This window comes from Anastrepha obliqua, chromosome 1, assembly GCF_027943255.1.
Source record: "Anastrepha obliqua isolate idAnaObli1 chromosome 1, idAnaObli1_1.0, whole genome shotgun sequence".
In the NCBI taxonomy this organism is placed as follows: Eukaryota; Metazoa; Arthropoda; class Insecta; order Diptera; family Tephritidae; genus Anastrepha; species Anastrepha obliqua.
The window spans coordinates 145,595,257-145,609,975 of record NC_072892.1 but is presented as its reverse complement, the minus strand read 5'-3'; the positions used below and the strand labels follow the sequence as shown (position 1 = coordinate 145,609,975).

The 14,719-nt window shown below is 40.8% G+C and overlaps 1 protein-coding gene across 1 annotated transcript in view; it reads left to right on the top strand.

Annotated features, from left to right (window-relative positions):
- Positions 1-14,719, top strand: part of LOC129237636 (polyhomeotic-proximal chromatin protein-like) — a 157,115-nt gene that overhangs the window by 65,691 nt on the left and 76,705 nt on the right. The gene's annotated exons all lie outside the window — the stretch shown is intronic.

Below are 14,719 nucleotides of genomic sequence, written 5' to 3'. Positions count from 1 at the left end.
TTTATTCTAATAAGCAATCTTTTTAGAAATGGTTCCTCAACTGGGTGCTTTCCCAGGTCTAATAAAATGTTTTAGTTTTAAGTAAAAATATTCTAGAAACCAGATTGCAATAAATAAAGGGATTCAAAAAAAAAACTAAACTAGAATATAACCAAGTTTTAATAAAAAATAAAAAAATATTATTTCATCGGTTTATAGAAGGATAAAAAAATGTTGTTTTTTTGTGGTGCTGAAATCTTCTCAAATAAAGCTTTAAGTACAGTGGCTGACCAATCGTCAAAAATGTTGTCAAAGTAATGCGAGTCGTTGAGTCGAACCTGAGCAATTATTCCATTGACTAGAAACTAAGATTAGCCAAAAAACCTTATAAACGATTTTTTTTTGTCGGGACAGACTAGCCAGTACAGCACTCAGACACAATTAAGTCTATTATACTGCACTCGGTTTCTCTTTTTAATTTTCTTTAAATGGAGGTGGAGTAGCTCCGTAGAAATCTGAGTAGGTTTTGTGGTGCCAAGGAGCCAAGGTGGTCGCTTTTTAACACATCAGTGCTAAATATCTCTAACAAAAAGTGGTCCGCCGTCTCATTCTCCTCTTCAATAGCTGGACAGAGTGCACTGTCTGAGATGCCCACCTTTTCTATGTGGACCCACCAGAAAGTGGACCGTCATCAGTTCAACCAACCTCATACAGTCTCTTCTGCTTAGGGACAGGAGGAACTGCGACAGTTGGTCGGACTTGACTGGTAACATCAGTTTTGTCCATCTGCAGCCTCTCTCAGCTTGTCAGAATCGCCTGTGGGCTAGAGTAACTCGTTTGCTAACCGTAGCTTTGATTGCTGCAGAAGGGAGTGGCAGAACGGCCTCCGGGTCAAGGAAGTTGACCTCAGAGTCCATTCTGGCTAAAGAGTCAGACTTGAAGTGGTTGAAGGCTGTTAAAAGCCATGATCGCTGCAGACACGTACAGATCTGCCTCTCCATCTGTTTTCCACAATAAAGTTCATCGCTTCTTGAATAGCATACACCTCCACTTGAAACACAGATGCATGAATTCCAAGAGCAAAGTGCAGTTTTGTCCCGCTGGATTCCACATAGCCCCCGGAGCTGGAGCCGTGCTCGATCCTGGAGCCATCCGTGAAAATGCGAAAACAGTGTTTGCCGGGCTTATTTTCTGAGTTTGACCCTAATTGAGCCTCTGGCAGCACCACACTATACCTCTTGTCAAGCACGTCTCCGGATGGCATGGAGTCCAGGGGCATGACGATGATCGTTAGATCGAAGTCTATGCCTACTCTGTTGTCCAATGCCGGAATTTCGATTGTGTTTCAGCTTGCAGACCTTCAATGGCTCTCCATGGATGAAATCATCGAGTGGTGGTAGACTAATCAGAGCATCTAATGCCGGGCCTGAAGTAGTCGGAAAAGCTCAGGTGCTACAGATGGCCACAGTGCGTTTTAGTCTCGTTAAGGTCCTCCTGACTCCCACGAGAGGGTGACTACTCATCTAGACCACTGATGCATAGGAGATAATAGGTCTTATCATAGCTGTGTAGATCTATAGGGCCTTGCTAAGAGAAATACCCCATGTTTTTCCAAAAACACCCTTGCACTACTCGAAGACTGTCAGTACTTTGGATGTCTTTGTTTCAACGTGTGATTTCCAGAAGAGTTTACTATAGAGAATTACTCCAAGTTATTTAATTTCCTGGGATAGCTGGATTATTACTACTTTAAGCTCATAAAAGGATAGGCATAATCGGCTCGATCCATTGGTGTCACGCGAATTGCAAAGTAACCATTGAGGCGAATTGATTCCTGCGTCCTTTGGCGAAAATTCTACGTTGGATTTCAAGGCTGATGTTGTTATCGGTGTTAATGCGTGCTCCTAAGTATACCAAGTCCTTTACAACCTCGAAATCATAGCTGTCAACAGTGACGTGGATGCCGATCCCCGAGTGCGCCGACTGTTTGTTTGAAGACAGGAGGTATTTCGTTTTGTCCTCGTTTACCACCAGACCTATTCGCTTTGCTTCTTTATCCAGTTTGGAGAAGCAGAACTAACAGTGCGGTTGATAAGGCGATGATGTCAATATCATCGGCGTACGCCAACAAAAAATTGCAATACGCTCTTATAAAAAATTGTGCCTGAGCGATTAAGTTCTGCGTCTCGCACGATCCTCTCCAACATCAAGTTAAAGAAGTCACACGACAGCGAGTCACCTTGTCTGAAACCTCGTTTGGTATCAAACGGCTCGGAGAGGTTTTTCTCAATTCTAATGGCGCAGTTGGTGTTGAGCAACGTCATCTTGCATAGTCGTATTTGTTTTGCCGGTCTACCAAATTTAGACATCGCGGCATACAGGGAATTTCTTTTCGCACTGTCGAATGCAGCTTTGAAGTCGACGAAAAGATGGTGTGTGTCGATTCTCCTTGCATGGGTCTTTTCCAAGATTTGGCGTATTGTGAATATTTGGTCGATGGTAGACTTTCCAGGTCTAAAGCCACACTGACAAGGTCCAATCAGTTGGTTGACGGTGGGATTCAGCCTTTCACACAATACGCTCTCTAGAACCTTATAGGCGATATTTAGAAGACTAATCCCGCGGTAATTGGCACAAATTGCAGGATCAACCTTCTTATGGATTGGGCAGAGCACACTTACATTCCAATCGGCAGGCATGCTTTCATCCGACCATATTTTGCATAGGAGCTGATGCATGCTCAGCCGGCAGTCCGTCGGCGCCTGCGGCTTTGTTGTTCTTTAGCCGCGTTATCGCTATTCTCGCTTCGTCACGGCCGGAACAAAAATTCGGTCGTCAACGATGGGGTATCGGGATCTTCACATTCTCTGCAGCAGCTATCACTATTTAACAGGTTCGAGAAGTGTTTCCTCCATAATTTAAGTATGCTGGTATGGATGTAAGTTAACAGATCGCCGTCTTTGCTCTTAAAAGAAAACGCCCCGGTCTGAAAACCTGCCGAACTTTCTGGTAGAATTTTCGAACGTTCTTGCCATCTCAAGCTCCTCGCACTCGTGTATTTCGGCCTCTCGTTTTCTCCTTCGGATAATACGTCTCTTTTCGTTTCTTAACTCTCGGTAGCGATCCTGTATGGCTCGCGTTGTGCCCGATCGCAGCGTGGCTCTATAGGCAGTATCTTATCTTTCGGCGGCAGCATGACATTTTTCGTCGTACCAATTGTTTTTTCGGGCTCGCCGGAATTCGATGTCTTCTTGAGCGGCGGTACGTAGAGAACGAAAAATGTTGCTCCATTGCTTGTGCATGCCGGTTTCTCGGGCATGCACTCTCTGAGAGCAGGAGTGAGAGTGGAGTGGCGAATCTTCTGGCTGTCTGTTGTGATTGCAGCTTTTCGATGTCGAACATTCTTTGCATATTTAAATGCACGATTTTCGCTGCACAGAGGCGTGTGCGTAGTTTGGCTGCAACAAGGTAAAGATCCGAGTCGATGTTGGGTCCTCGGATCATACGTACATCTAATACACCTTCCCCATTAAGGGAACGGACATTCCAAGTGCATGCCTTCAAATCATAGTCATTATTTCGTTTGCAGTGGTCGTGATCAGTAAAGGTAGTTCTCATCCGAGGCTTTGCATATATTTTCATTCGGAGGGATTTCTAAGTTGCGGGTCCCAAACCCAGTGCACAAGCAGCTATCCTGGAATGCTTTGTCTTCTAACGTTAGCTCACTCCCGAACGGGGCTTCGGAAGCTACCCAGAGGATACGTGGGCTAATCCCGGGAGTTGTGAGCTGCTTGAACCATATGCAGTGAGTGCGTTAGTGCTGCAGAAAAGAAGATGGCGGATTTCTAGAATATTTTCACAAACGCTAAACTCTTTACGTTCATTTTATTCGCTTGCTTTAATAAAAAAAAAACTCCAAAATTTCAAAGTCACACGGCCACCCAACCAATTTGTATTAGTAATCTTAAGAAGCGAAATACTGGCTGACATTATGGAATTATAATTTTCCTACGACATCAGAAAACTTGTTCTTAGACCGTAAATAAAATCTTGTATTTATCGTGAAAAAAATGCTCAACCCTTCACTTAAAAAAATTATGTTTGCCACAAAAGTGAAGGATTTCCAAAATAGTTTCTGTGCACAACAACGAATCGTAAAAAGATAAATAAGCACAGCCGCATACGGCTCATAGATTTCATAGCCAAAACGAAGAGCCACATCTACAGTAAATGCGAAAGCAACAATTTTGTGAGCACCACATAAGATGTTGTATGCAACATACCATTACATAACGTTCGCACGGCTTAAACGCATTTAGACACTTCACATTGCTGAGCCAACGACTTTCCTGTACTACCTACTTCACTTGTATACTTACACCACCTTCCCTCGATCGTGCCACTGCGCTAGTTTGCCACATTAACTGCAGGAAATGGAAGGATGCAACGCTAGCGATGTTTCGATGGGCTCAAAATGCGAAGATGAGTGCAACCGCGTAGTGGAATGTTGTATCGTGTTAGTATGCGTGTATGCATGTGTGGTGGCAAATATGTAGCGAAAATGCTGCCAAGTGGTACGCGCTTAAGATGCGTGCAAAGGCGCAAAGCCGCTTAAGGCCCGACAGCCCCCCACCGCGGCGCGTACGCTAGCCACGTAGGAGTCTCTTCAGTGAAAGCGATTTGCGCGCGTCAAGCGACAAGTAATGCGGCGCATACGCAATTGGCCGCATTCTTGGCGGAAGTACTCGTGGCTACAATAAAGGCATACATATAAGAGACAACAACCAAAGCGAAGAGATTTTGTTGAGTAAAAAGTAGAAAGCAGAAACATTCGATTTTTTCTCTATTTTGCAAGATTGGATTTGTTGTTTTTTTTTTTTAATTTTTTGTGCTTTCCAGGATTTAGGTCTTTTTTTGGCGTTTTCTTAAAATTTCGTTTGATATGCAATTTTTTGTTGCCTGTCTTGCCAGTTTGAGTTTTTCTGCTTTGGAATTTTGGCAGTTTTCTTACGCTTTTCAATGCACGAACTTTCTAGATTTTCGGTTGAATTTTACACACACATACATGCATACATACATATGCGCATATTTTTTTCTCTCCCTTTTGCTTTATTCTAATATTCTGTGCGTTGGTTTTCTTTGGGACGCAGGCAATCAGTGTTGCATAGTTCACTGCAACTGTTGTGACATTTGGGGATTTCATTGCTTGACAATTGGCTCGAAATTGCAACTGTCAATTGCATTTAATTCGTTTGCTACTTAAAATGTTTAGCGGTTTTGGCCTTAAATTCGTTTGCAACAACAGTGGCAGTAGCAACATCAGACACATTGAAGTTAATATATTTGACATGAAACAAATGGAAAATAAAATGCAGTTAGGAGAAAAAGAAAAATGATCAAAAAAGATAAAGAAAATAATTTGATTTTAAAATAAATAGATTTCATGCAGAACTATACGAAAAGGGAACGTAGGAGAAATGAAATTTAACCATTAAATGATACCTTGTGCGATATACCTCCGAACACTGGTTGATGTTTTCCTCCTACGATATTTTAAAGTTATTAAAGCGAACTCTGGTAGAGCTTATAAGGCTTTATCGGTGGTGGACAATAATTTCTTCAGTGTTAGAAGACGTGCTCTTAATCAGACTCTCAATAAGAGACACCTACTAAGAGGGATTCTCTGCCTCTTACGTTTAACACGCTACTTTTCAGCAAACCCTGCAGAGAAAGCATCTGTATGCCATGAACGAGCTGCTTCAGAACGCCTTCTATCTCGTGAGCGCAACGTCCAACTAAATTATACTCAGTATTAACCCTACTAAAAACCCAACATATACATTTCACTACATCATCTACCCAATCCTGGGTTAATTCTCTGGGTTGATTCTCTATAGGAAGCTTAACTAAAAAAAATAATAATAAATTGGAATAATTTTACAGGAAAGCCATCGCTGTCCTAATTATATACCTGAGAGTTAACCGTAGTGAAATTATAACATCTGAAGCCACACATAGTACAGCGACTACAGAAATAAGCAAAATATGAATGGAGAGACAGGCGGATAAACACAAGTTGGTGCTGTTGCCCTGACCTTCAAACCGCGAAGATGTAAGAACTTCCTCTAAATAATTTTCTAACAAAATTCTATGACAATCTCTAGCCAATGCATTGCCACAGTTGCCAATGCATTGCCGTAGACTGAACGCAATTCTGGTCTAAAAGAGTCTAAGTTTCGTTAACGCCAAATTCTGGACCCTACTCAGACAGACTATGGCGATTTAGACTGCCCCACCGTACGTTCTTGCTTTTAAAACAGATTCTTTATAAAAATTTCAGAGAGAAATGATTGAAAGACCCTCAAGGACTGTGATAAAAGCTTTCCGCTCATCTTCAAAGCTAGTTGGTGATATTTATTAAAGGGTCCCAGCAGTAGAGAGGGCTATTTGGGAGGAGGGAGGTCTCAATAAGACTCAACGCAATATAGTCTGACATTGAGTATCTTGAGTAGCTAGAGTACAGGAGTTCCTAGAATGAGCTGGCTGCGAGGTAAACGTATCACTAAACTCAGGAATATCTCAAAAGAGTGGAAAGTGTGTTCCTCTATATTCGTGTAAACTCGGATTTGAATCGGTTTTCATAAAATAGGCTGCCCAAATAATATAGACTGCCCACGGAATCCACTGGATGATAAGAAAAAATCGATCACTGAAGATCTAAATCGCTCCTCTGTTCGACAATTCCTTCATTCGAGCTTTGCTGGGCACCACACTGGGAACTGTCTTATAGAGACATATGGTATGGCGAATGTAATTTCCCTCAAATTACTTTTGACGCAACTGCAGAGATGCGGAGGAGGTGGGAAGCGCATAAAATGTTTCTTTCACCACCTCGTCTGGCAAAAAGGGACTATTTCGGTCCGGCCAAGTCATTCTTTGATTACTGAGGTATGACATCATTTTATTTCGTATAAGTGTACCTATATGTCGATATTTCATAGAGAGCAGCAGCCGAGATTCTTCCGTACAATTTTCCACGTAGATGAGCTTTTCTCCAAACAATTCGATAATGGCGACGAAGTAACATTTCGGCATCTTCGTCAATACTTCATTCTATGAAATTCGCGAACAAATCTTTCCAAAGTAAGTTTCCACAATTTTGAAGCGTTGTTCTGACGTTAAAGGATTCTTGAATTCATACTGCACAGAAATGTTAACACAGTTTGCCTTTCTTGCCAAGATATTCTGATAGTTCAAGTGAATACACTGCACTTTGCACGAAAGTAAGGTTAGGTTAGGTTGACCTGGCTGGCTGAAAGCCATCACATAAACCTATTGATCCTTAGTGTTACCAGATGGAGCTTGATCCTTACGTTTCTTTGTAGTAGACATCTTGTAATACGTCTGCGTCTTTTGCGAATCTAAGTATGGTAAACTTTGGAGCTCTATCCCCGAAAGGTATTCTAACTACAAATAATGTAAAGCTCCAAAGCATTTAGTTCATTCCAAAATCCGCAGCTATCGTTGTTTGTAATTCCTATCTTGTATGCCTGTTAGCATACCTACAGTAGTTCTGCTTTCTTTTCTAGACAGAGCTAGCACGAATAGGACGTATTTACCTGCACTCTGTGTACACATGATTTTCGCGGTTTTGCAAGTGGCTAGATTAATGCACCTCCTATCTACCCGTATTTTCATGTCCGCAGCGATGCCATTGTATACCGTATTTAAAGGTTTTAGTATGTCGTTTTCTTGTTCGAATTGGCTGTAAACAGCGCTTTTGGTAATCTCATCTACAATTTCACTTTCTGCAATGCTCTTATGTCCGGGTACCCAATAGATATGCAATCGTCTGTCTGCGGCTAATCTCTCTATGGCTTCCCTGCTCTTTAGATGGAATTTCGTATGACTTTATTGCTTTTATCGCCGCTTGGCTGTCAACGTATATATTTATTTTGGAATTGCTTGATGTCTTTGCGAATGCTATTTCCGCAGCCTTACCTACAGCAAAGACTTCTGCTTGAAAGATACTACAGTGCTCAGGAATCTTAAATGGCTGCCTGATGCCTAGCTCTGTGCAATAGATCTCTGCGCCTACTCCGTCTAACATTTTCGAGCCATCAGTAAATATATTAAGAGTATTTGGGCTAGGTTTCATTCCTTTTTTCATCCCTCTTCTTTTATTGTTGTTCAGAATTTCTTCACCCAATTGCATTTCGGAGTCATATAGTCCGTTTGGGCCCTATATCTTGCCTATAGAGCTATGTCCGAATATTTTACAGGTAAATTCGCCTGTCGCGCTGAGTCTTACGGTGGATATAGCTGCTAGATATTCCGCAGCAATATCAATCGGTGACAAGTTGAGTATTCTTTCAAGCGCTGCCGTTGGAGTAGTTCTCAATGCACCTGTTATGCAGAGTGCACCAAGACGTTGAATACTTTCCATAGGCTTTTATATGTCGGTTTTCTTAGCGCAGTTTACCACACCAGAGTACCGTATAGTAATACGATTATTGGCTTTACTATAGCTGAGTAGCACCCATGAATAGACATGTAACTCCCAGCATCTTTTTACATGCATATAGTGAGTTGCTGGGCTTTTTCTTCTTCGTCTCTAATATATTGTACGTAAGTAAACATGCATCAAAATATTATTCCATCAAACGGTATTTCGCAGCAGTAAAACTTCAACAGTTTTTATACTGTGCTTTCTTTATTGTTTCACTTGAATAGAGGCTCTCAGTTAGCCTGTATTATTTGCACATTAAAGCTGTGAAAAGGGATTGTTTTGTTCAGCATTCATTGTGTTTGGTCCAGAAATTCTTAACTCTAATAAAATGGGAAACCAAAAAAGTTTAACAGTTCGCGGAAAAGGACAAATCGATATCTTGACCATAGAGGAACGTTTAAATCGCCAAATTGCCAAAAAGATTGGATCTTTACCTGAAACAAAGTGAACTACAAAGACAGAACTGCGATGGCTTTGAAATTTGAAGGAAATTCCCAAAACCCTTTGCCCTTTCAACAGCAAACACGAAAGAAATCTCTTATTTTGCAGCCAGCAAATCTATCGCTCGAAGGTCTATTGTAAAAGTGCCACATCTAAAGCATAAAAAATTAAAAAAAAAACTACCTCCATTTTCCAAGGCCCCACATGGCTTGGAGGTCTGTTACAAGCAACGATCCCAGTGAATGAGGTAATATTTACTACTGAAATTACTCTTTCCACAACCTAAGAAGTGAGAAAAGGTACTTGAGTCGACATCACAGCCGTGAAGATGGTGTTTTGGTATGGGGCCCAATATCTTACTATGGCGCTTTAAAGTTGAAAATTTTAGACTGCAAAATGACGGAAAACTGCTATAAAGCTTTTATCTTTTCCGGAGATTCGTAAAATATTGGGACCTATTAATTGGGACTTTCAGCATGATAATGCACCTGTGCACACTTCAAATGTGTCCAAAACATGGATTGCGTCATAAAATGTTGCATGTCCACCGTATCGCCCAAATCTGGACATTATTGAAAATTTATGGGGATGGTTTGCTCGTAAGGTTTATAAGAGTGGAAAAAAATTTAAAACAAAAATGCTTTTATTCGAACCAAATTCGAATTCGAATTAAAACGACCTGGTCTGTGATTTCATTAGCCTAGGTTAGGTTAGGTTATGCACGACCAACTCATGTAGGCCTTACAGGTCCGTTTTGATACCATTTACTTTCCTTCGTGGAACCATTTTGTGGCTCTTATGAAACGTATAATTGATCCCAACCCCGCGCCAGAGAACTTTGTAAGAGAATTGAAAAAGTATTTACCTAGACAACCTGCTCTGCTCTAGCTAGGGCTGGACAATTGCAAAGAAAGTGCTCAACTATTTCTTCCTCTTCTTCATCTCTGAAACTTCCAAGGAAAAATACTCCTAGTCTCATGGAATGCCTGCCAAATAGCCAGGGACCGGTGACACAAGCCACGACCTTTGAGATATCCTCTCTTGAGAGGCTAAGCGATTCCTTTGTTCTTTTCTTGCTTATTTGCGGCCATAGTAGCCTACCTGTTACACATTTATTTTCATCTTCCCATGACCTATTGGTCTCTTGAGTAATGTTGTTTTTTATTATTAATTTACTCGTGGCCAAATGTATTCCAATCCTAATTTTATCACGGAACAGTTGAAGAGCAGTACCTTTTCTGACTATCTCATCAGCTCTACAGCTCCCTCAATATATCTGTGTCCCGGAATCCAAATAAGGCTGACCTTGAATACGACGGTAATATCATTTAGGGCTGCTCGGCATTTCTGTGCAACCTTCGATCTTAGTATAGCCCCTTTCATTGATTCGAAAAAACTCCATAGCCAATCTTATCGTCTAGATTGGAATCATCTGTAATGTAATTTCCCCCTTCTCCATGGCCTTGGTGTCTGCCACTCCCTTCTTGACGGTATACTCGTCTTGAGAGCTTGTCGAAGGTAAGTCTAGGAATACAATAGTCTATTTCTTGTGTGTGATTATTCAGAGAGTGCAAAGTAGAAGCATGGCCAAACGCCGAGACGGCGGCCACCTGTTTCCTTACCAGATTTAGTGCAGGTAAATTGACTAGCTTTCATTAGCCTATCCGCAGTAAATATTTGTACAAATCTATTCTTCAACGTATTTTCGAAATAACTTATTAACAAGGTGGCCGCCCACACTATTAGTCTTTGAATAAAAAATGAAAAATATAAGATTTCCTGTATTTGTTATTATTTTTCCCTTTTTGTTTAGTGCCTCTATTCAAGCTGATATTTTACTGCTGCGAAATATCGCCAGATGGAATACAATTTTAATGCATGTTTATTTATTGAGGCTTTCATCCTCTGTTTGGTTGTTTGGCCGAGCTCTTACTCGAATTTTTGGTAGGCGTCCTAATGTTTTTTCGCAAATGAAGGTATCTACAGCTTTATGCCGCCTCTGAACAGCAGATGAGTTTTCATGAGAAGCTTTTTCATGGTAGAAATACACTCGGTGGCTTGGCATTGCCTACCGAGGGGCGACCGCTATTACAAAATATTTTTGGTTCGTTTTATTGTTTCATTTCTTTCATGTCCACGGTTTCGAATACGAACACTACTGAGAGGTAGTCGTGCACTGATCCATTCAGCTTCAGCGGTCGCTTAGGATGACTTTGCCTGTAACTCTGTGTGAGCCAACCCTGCTCTGTCTTCAGTTTAATAAGAAAACTGGGTCTGGATGAGGTACTGTGATGAGTGATGAGAGCACAAAAGGACATGAGGTCGAAGTGCGAACCTCAAATAAATCTAGATCTACAACTTAAACCCTATATGAGCAGTTTAAACGTTTTTTCAAACATTTTTTGCTTTTTTTTTGTTTTTTACTTCGTGCACGAGAAGGCATTTAATTTTGATGGACCGTCGAAAAGAAAAAAAAAACAAGCCAGATACTTACCTATTTCTTTTATTGTTAAATTGTTGGCAATAACAGCGAATACCAAACAACCAGCTAAAGCACACAACTCGTACAATAATAAAGTCAATAGCAAAAACAACTTTATAAGTTTCTGCACCGTTACTGTTTGCCTGCCATCACCGAACACGGCATGACAGTGAAATAACGCCTCTAAGTCTTGCGCCTGTAAATATGCTAACAGGCGAAATGGTAACGGGTGTAGTTGTTGGCTGCACACCCCGTTATTTTGTAGCATTTAATTGAGCGTATAATTGATTAGACTTTTGTACTTATTGTTCAATGTCACTGCTACTTGCCGGCGCTGTGGGCTTGTTTCCTTGAATTCCTGACAACGTTTTTTTTTTGTATTTTTTTTTTTTTATTTTTGTTCGGTCTCTTGTGTGTGTTTGATTTTTTTTGCATTTTCTATGAATTCTTGCTTCTCTCACTTTTCTTTATATTGATTTGTTAAGATTTGAATCGCATTTCTCTTTGGCGTAAATAATTAGTGCTTGTATGTTTTTGTGTTTGAAATAAAATATTTCTTCTGCCCACTCGAGAATGTCCCCTCTTATTGGGCCTACTTCATTCTTTCGGCAACTATTCTCACATGTCTTTTGATCATTTTCTATGCCATTTTCTACATACTTGTCTAGGCTGTTAATTAATTATATTTATCACAGTTTATTGCTGTCAGCAGTGAGTGCTGCTCGGTCACTCCTCCAACAACGGTTTCATTCACCCAGTCGCATATTTTTCAACCTTTGTTAAGATACTCTGCTATGTGTGTGTGTGTGTACGTGGGTGTTTGTTGGTTTTCTATGTGCATGTTTACAGGTTGTTTGACATTAATTGATTTATTTGCCCTTTTAATAAATTAAGCATGTTTATTTTTCATATAAACCCAGACGCATACCACAAAATTCATTGTGTACGGAGTTCGGCAGCGAGGAAACGGTGAGTGTAGGCCGTAGGTTGTGGAAGATAAAGCACTTATACTTAGGAAGTTGTGCTACCGGCTGCACTGGCCTCCTTATATATTTCGTAAAGTGACGCAGTTCACTTTTGGCATAATTTATTGATCTGATAATGAAGTTTTCGGTGGTTGCAAATGCTTAAGGTTATTCCAAAACAATTACCAGAACTTACTTAACCTTCGTCTGGTGTCATAGGGATAATTGGAGAGTATACACTTAACGAAAACAATAAAATTTATATTTTTTATTTATTAAAGAAATTCATGTCATTTGGCTGCTTGCCTTAGTTTTTGGGTGTAACCAACAACAAGTTAGAATGTGCACTTAAATAATAAAAATTAACTAAAAAATTTCCCTGAACGAAATAATGATGGAGCCAAATCGAGAAAATATTGGTTCCCTTTTCTCTACTGGATCATAGGGCCTCAGGCCATCTGGTTCTCTTTTTGCAAGAAGCTTGACTTCATTCCAAGTTCTTCCCGATGTTTCAACTTCTCTCTGGATCGTTCTCATCCAAGATTTTATTGGTCATTCAATCTTGCGACCACCTTTTGGATTCCAGTGCAGTGCTTGACGACAGATTTCATTTGAGTACGCTCAATCCACCTCCTCTTTCGCAGTTTTATCAATTTATCAGCAGCTACTGACTGAATTTTGCACCCCTCGTATATCCTAAGATCAAAAAGTACCGGGAATGTTTAATTTAAACGAACCGCAGTTGGTAGGACTATAAGATACACACCTCCCACTTTTCAGCGTCTTCGGATCATTAGTGTCTGCCTGGCCAGCCAATAACGTGGGCAAACAATTCTTGGATTTTGCATGATGACAACGTGCCATCGCACCAAGCCCAAATTGTGCTGGATTATTTGACCTAACACCAAGTAAATACCATCGTTCAAGCACCGTATTTACCTCATATGACCCTGTGCGCCACTTCGTGGAAGGAGATTTCAGTCGATAGAGGAGATCAAGGAGAATGCGACGAAGGAGCTGAAGGCCATCCCTTCGTCGGCCTACCAGGGGCGCAAGGAGGACGCGTCATATTTTGTGATACAATAAATTTGCCTGAAATTTAACTGTTTTGTTTTATTTAAATATTCCCGGTACTTTCTGGTCATAGGGTAGATCGTCGTTACTTATGACGTTGGACCACGAGATCTACGATATCTTGCATAAGCATCTATTCACACAGTTCTGAATTTTATTTTCAACCCAATAGTTTTTGAGCCCGGTGAGGGTGGTTACACATGGAAGTCCACGCAAATGGGGAACGTTTCTGATCGCCATTCATTTGGGAGTGGCCAGCACGATTCTTCTGCATATGGTTCAAGCAGCTGACAACTTCCGAGCTTTGCCCAAGTATCCTCTCGGAAGCTTCCACTCCGACACATTCCGTTGAAGAGTCTATCAGCATTGCAACGTCCGTTCTCCATGTTAGGTGCGGTTGCAAACGGGCGCCGGTCTTGGAGCAAGCGGCTTGTCTAAATCTTATAATCTGTGTTAGTCAGAAAGGGATGGCACATCCTGCTTTGCGCTTATAATCATAACATGCTAATTACCAACGAATATTAATTTAGCAAACATGAATCAACAGGGGCACTCAAGTTGTGAGGAGTCCCCCTGCTTCGGCAGCACGCACAACGGGTGTGGAGGTGCAAAAATCATGTATACTCAACGAAAATTCAAATATAGCTGAAACCCCAAAATGCACTAAACCAGCTGCGTTTTACTTCAAATTATAAGTACTAACCTATTAAAATTAACGTCAGCATTTCAATATTTTGTGTCTGAAACCTTGGTAATTATGACTTGCTGCAGTTTTTGTCGCATTGAATCAATCAACTCTCTGACGACGTTTTGATCAATTCGACTCCACTCAGTTCGGATTACATCTTTCGGTTGTTTGACATCGTCAAAGTCTCACCCATTGTTGAAAGCTTGTTTTGATGGGATGCTCCAATGAAATGTGTAGAAATAACGCAAATTAGTGTCTTACCTGGATATCCATGAGTCATTCGCGTTTCTTTAGATTTTCGCTTGTCGTGACTATGTGTTTTATAATTGTCGGTACAATCAAAGCAAAGCTTCTCCTCATCATAAATGCTCGTCCCAAAACTGGTATTTTTCTGCAAATTTAAGCTTAGCAAATCTTCGTGCCTAGCATTATGGAAAATGCGGTTCAGCATTGCCTTTTGATAACGCTAATATCAAAATGATCGTCTGCTTTTCAAATTTGCTGCATGCGCCTTACGGAAACTTTGAGGGTAAGTGAGCGCAGAATTTCTTACGAGCTGTATATTTAATTGACGGCAAACT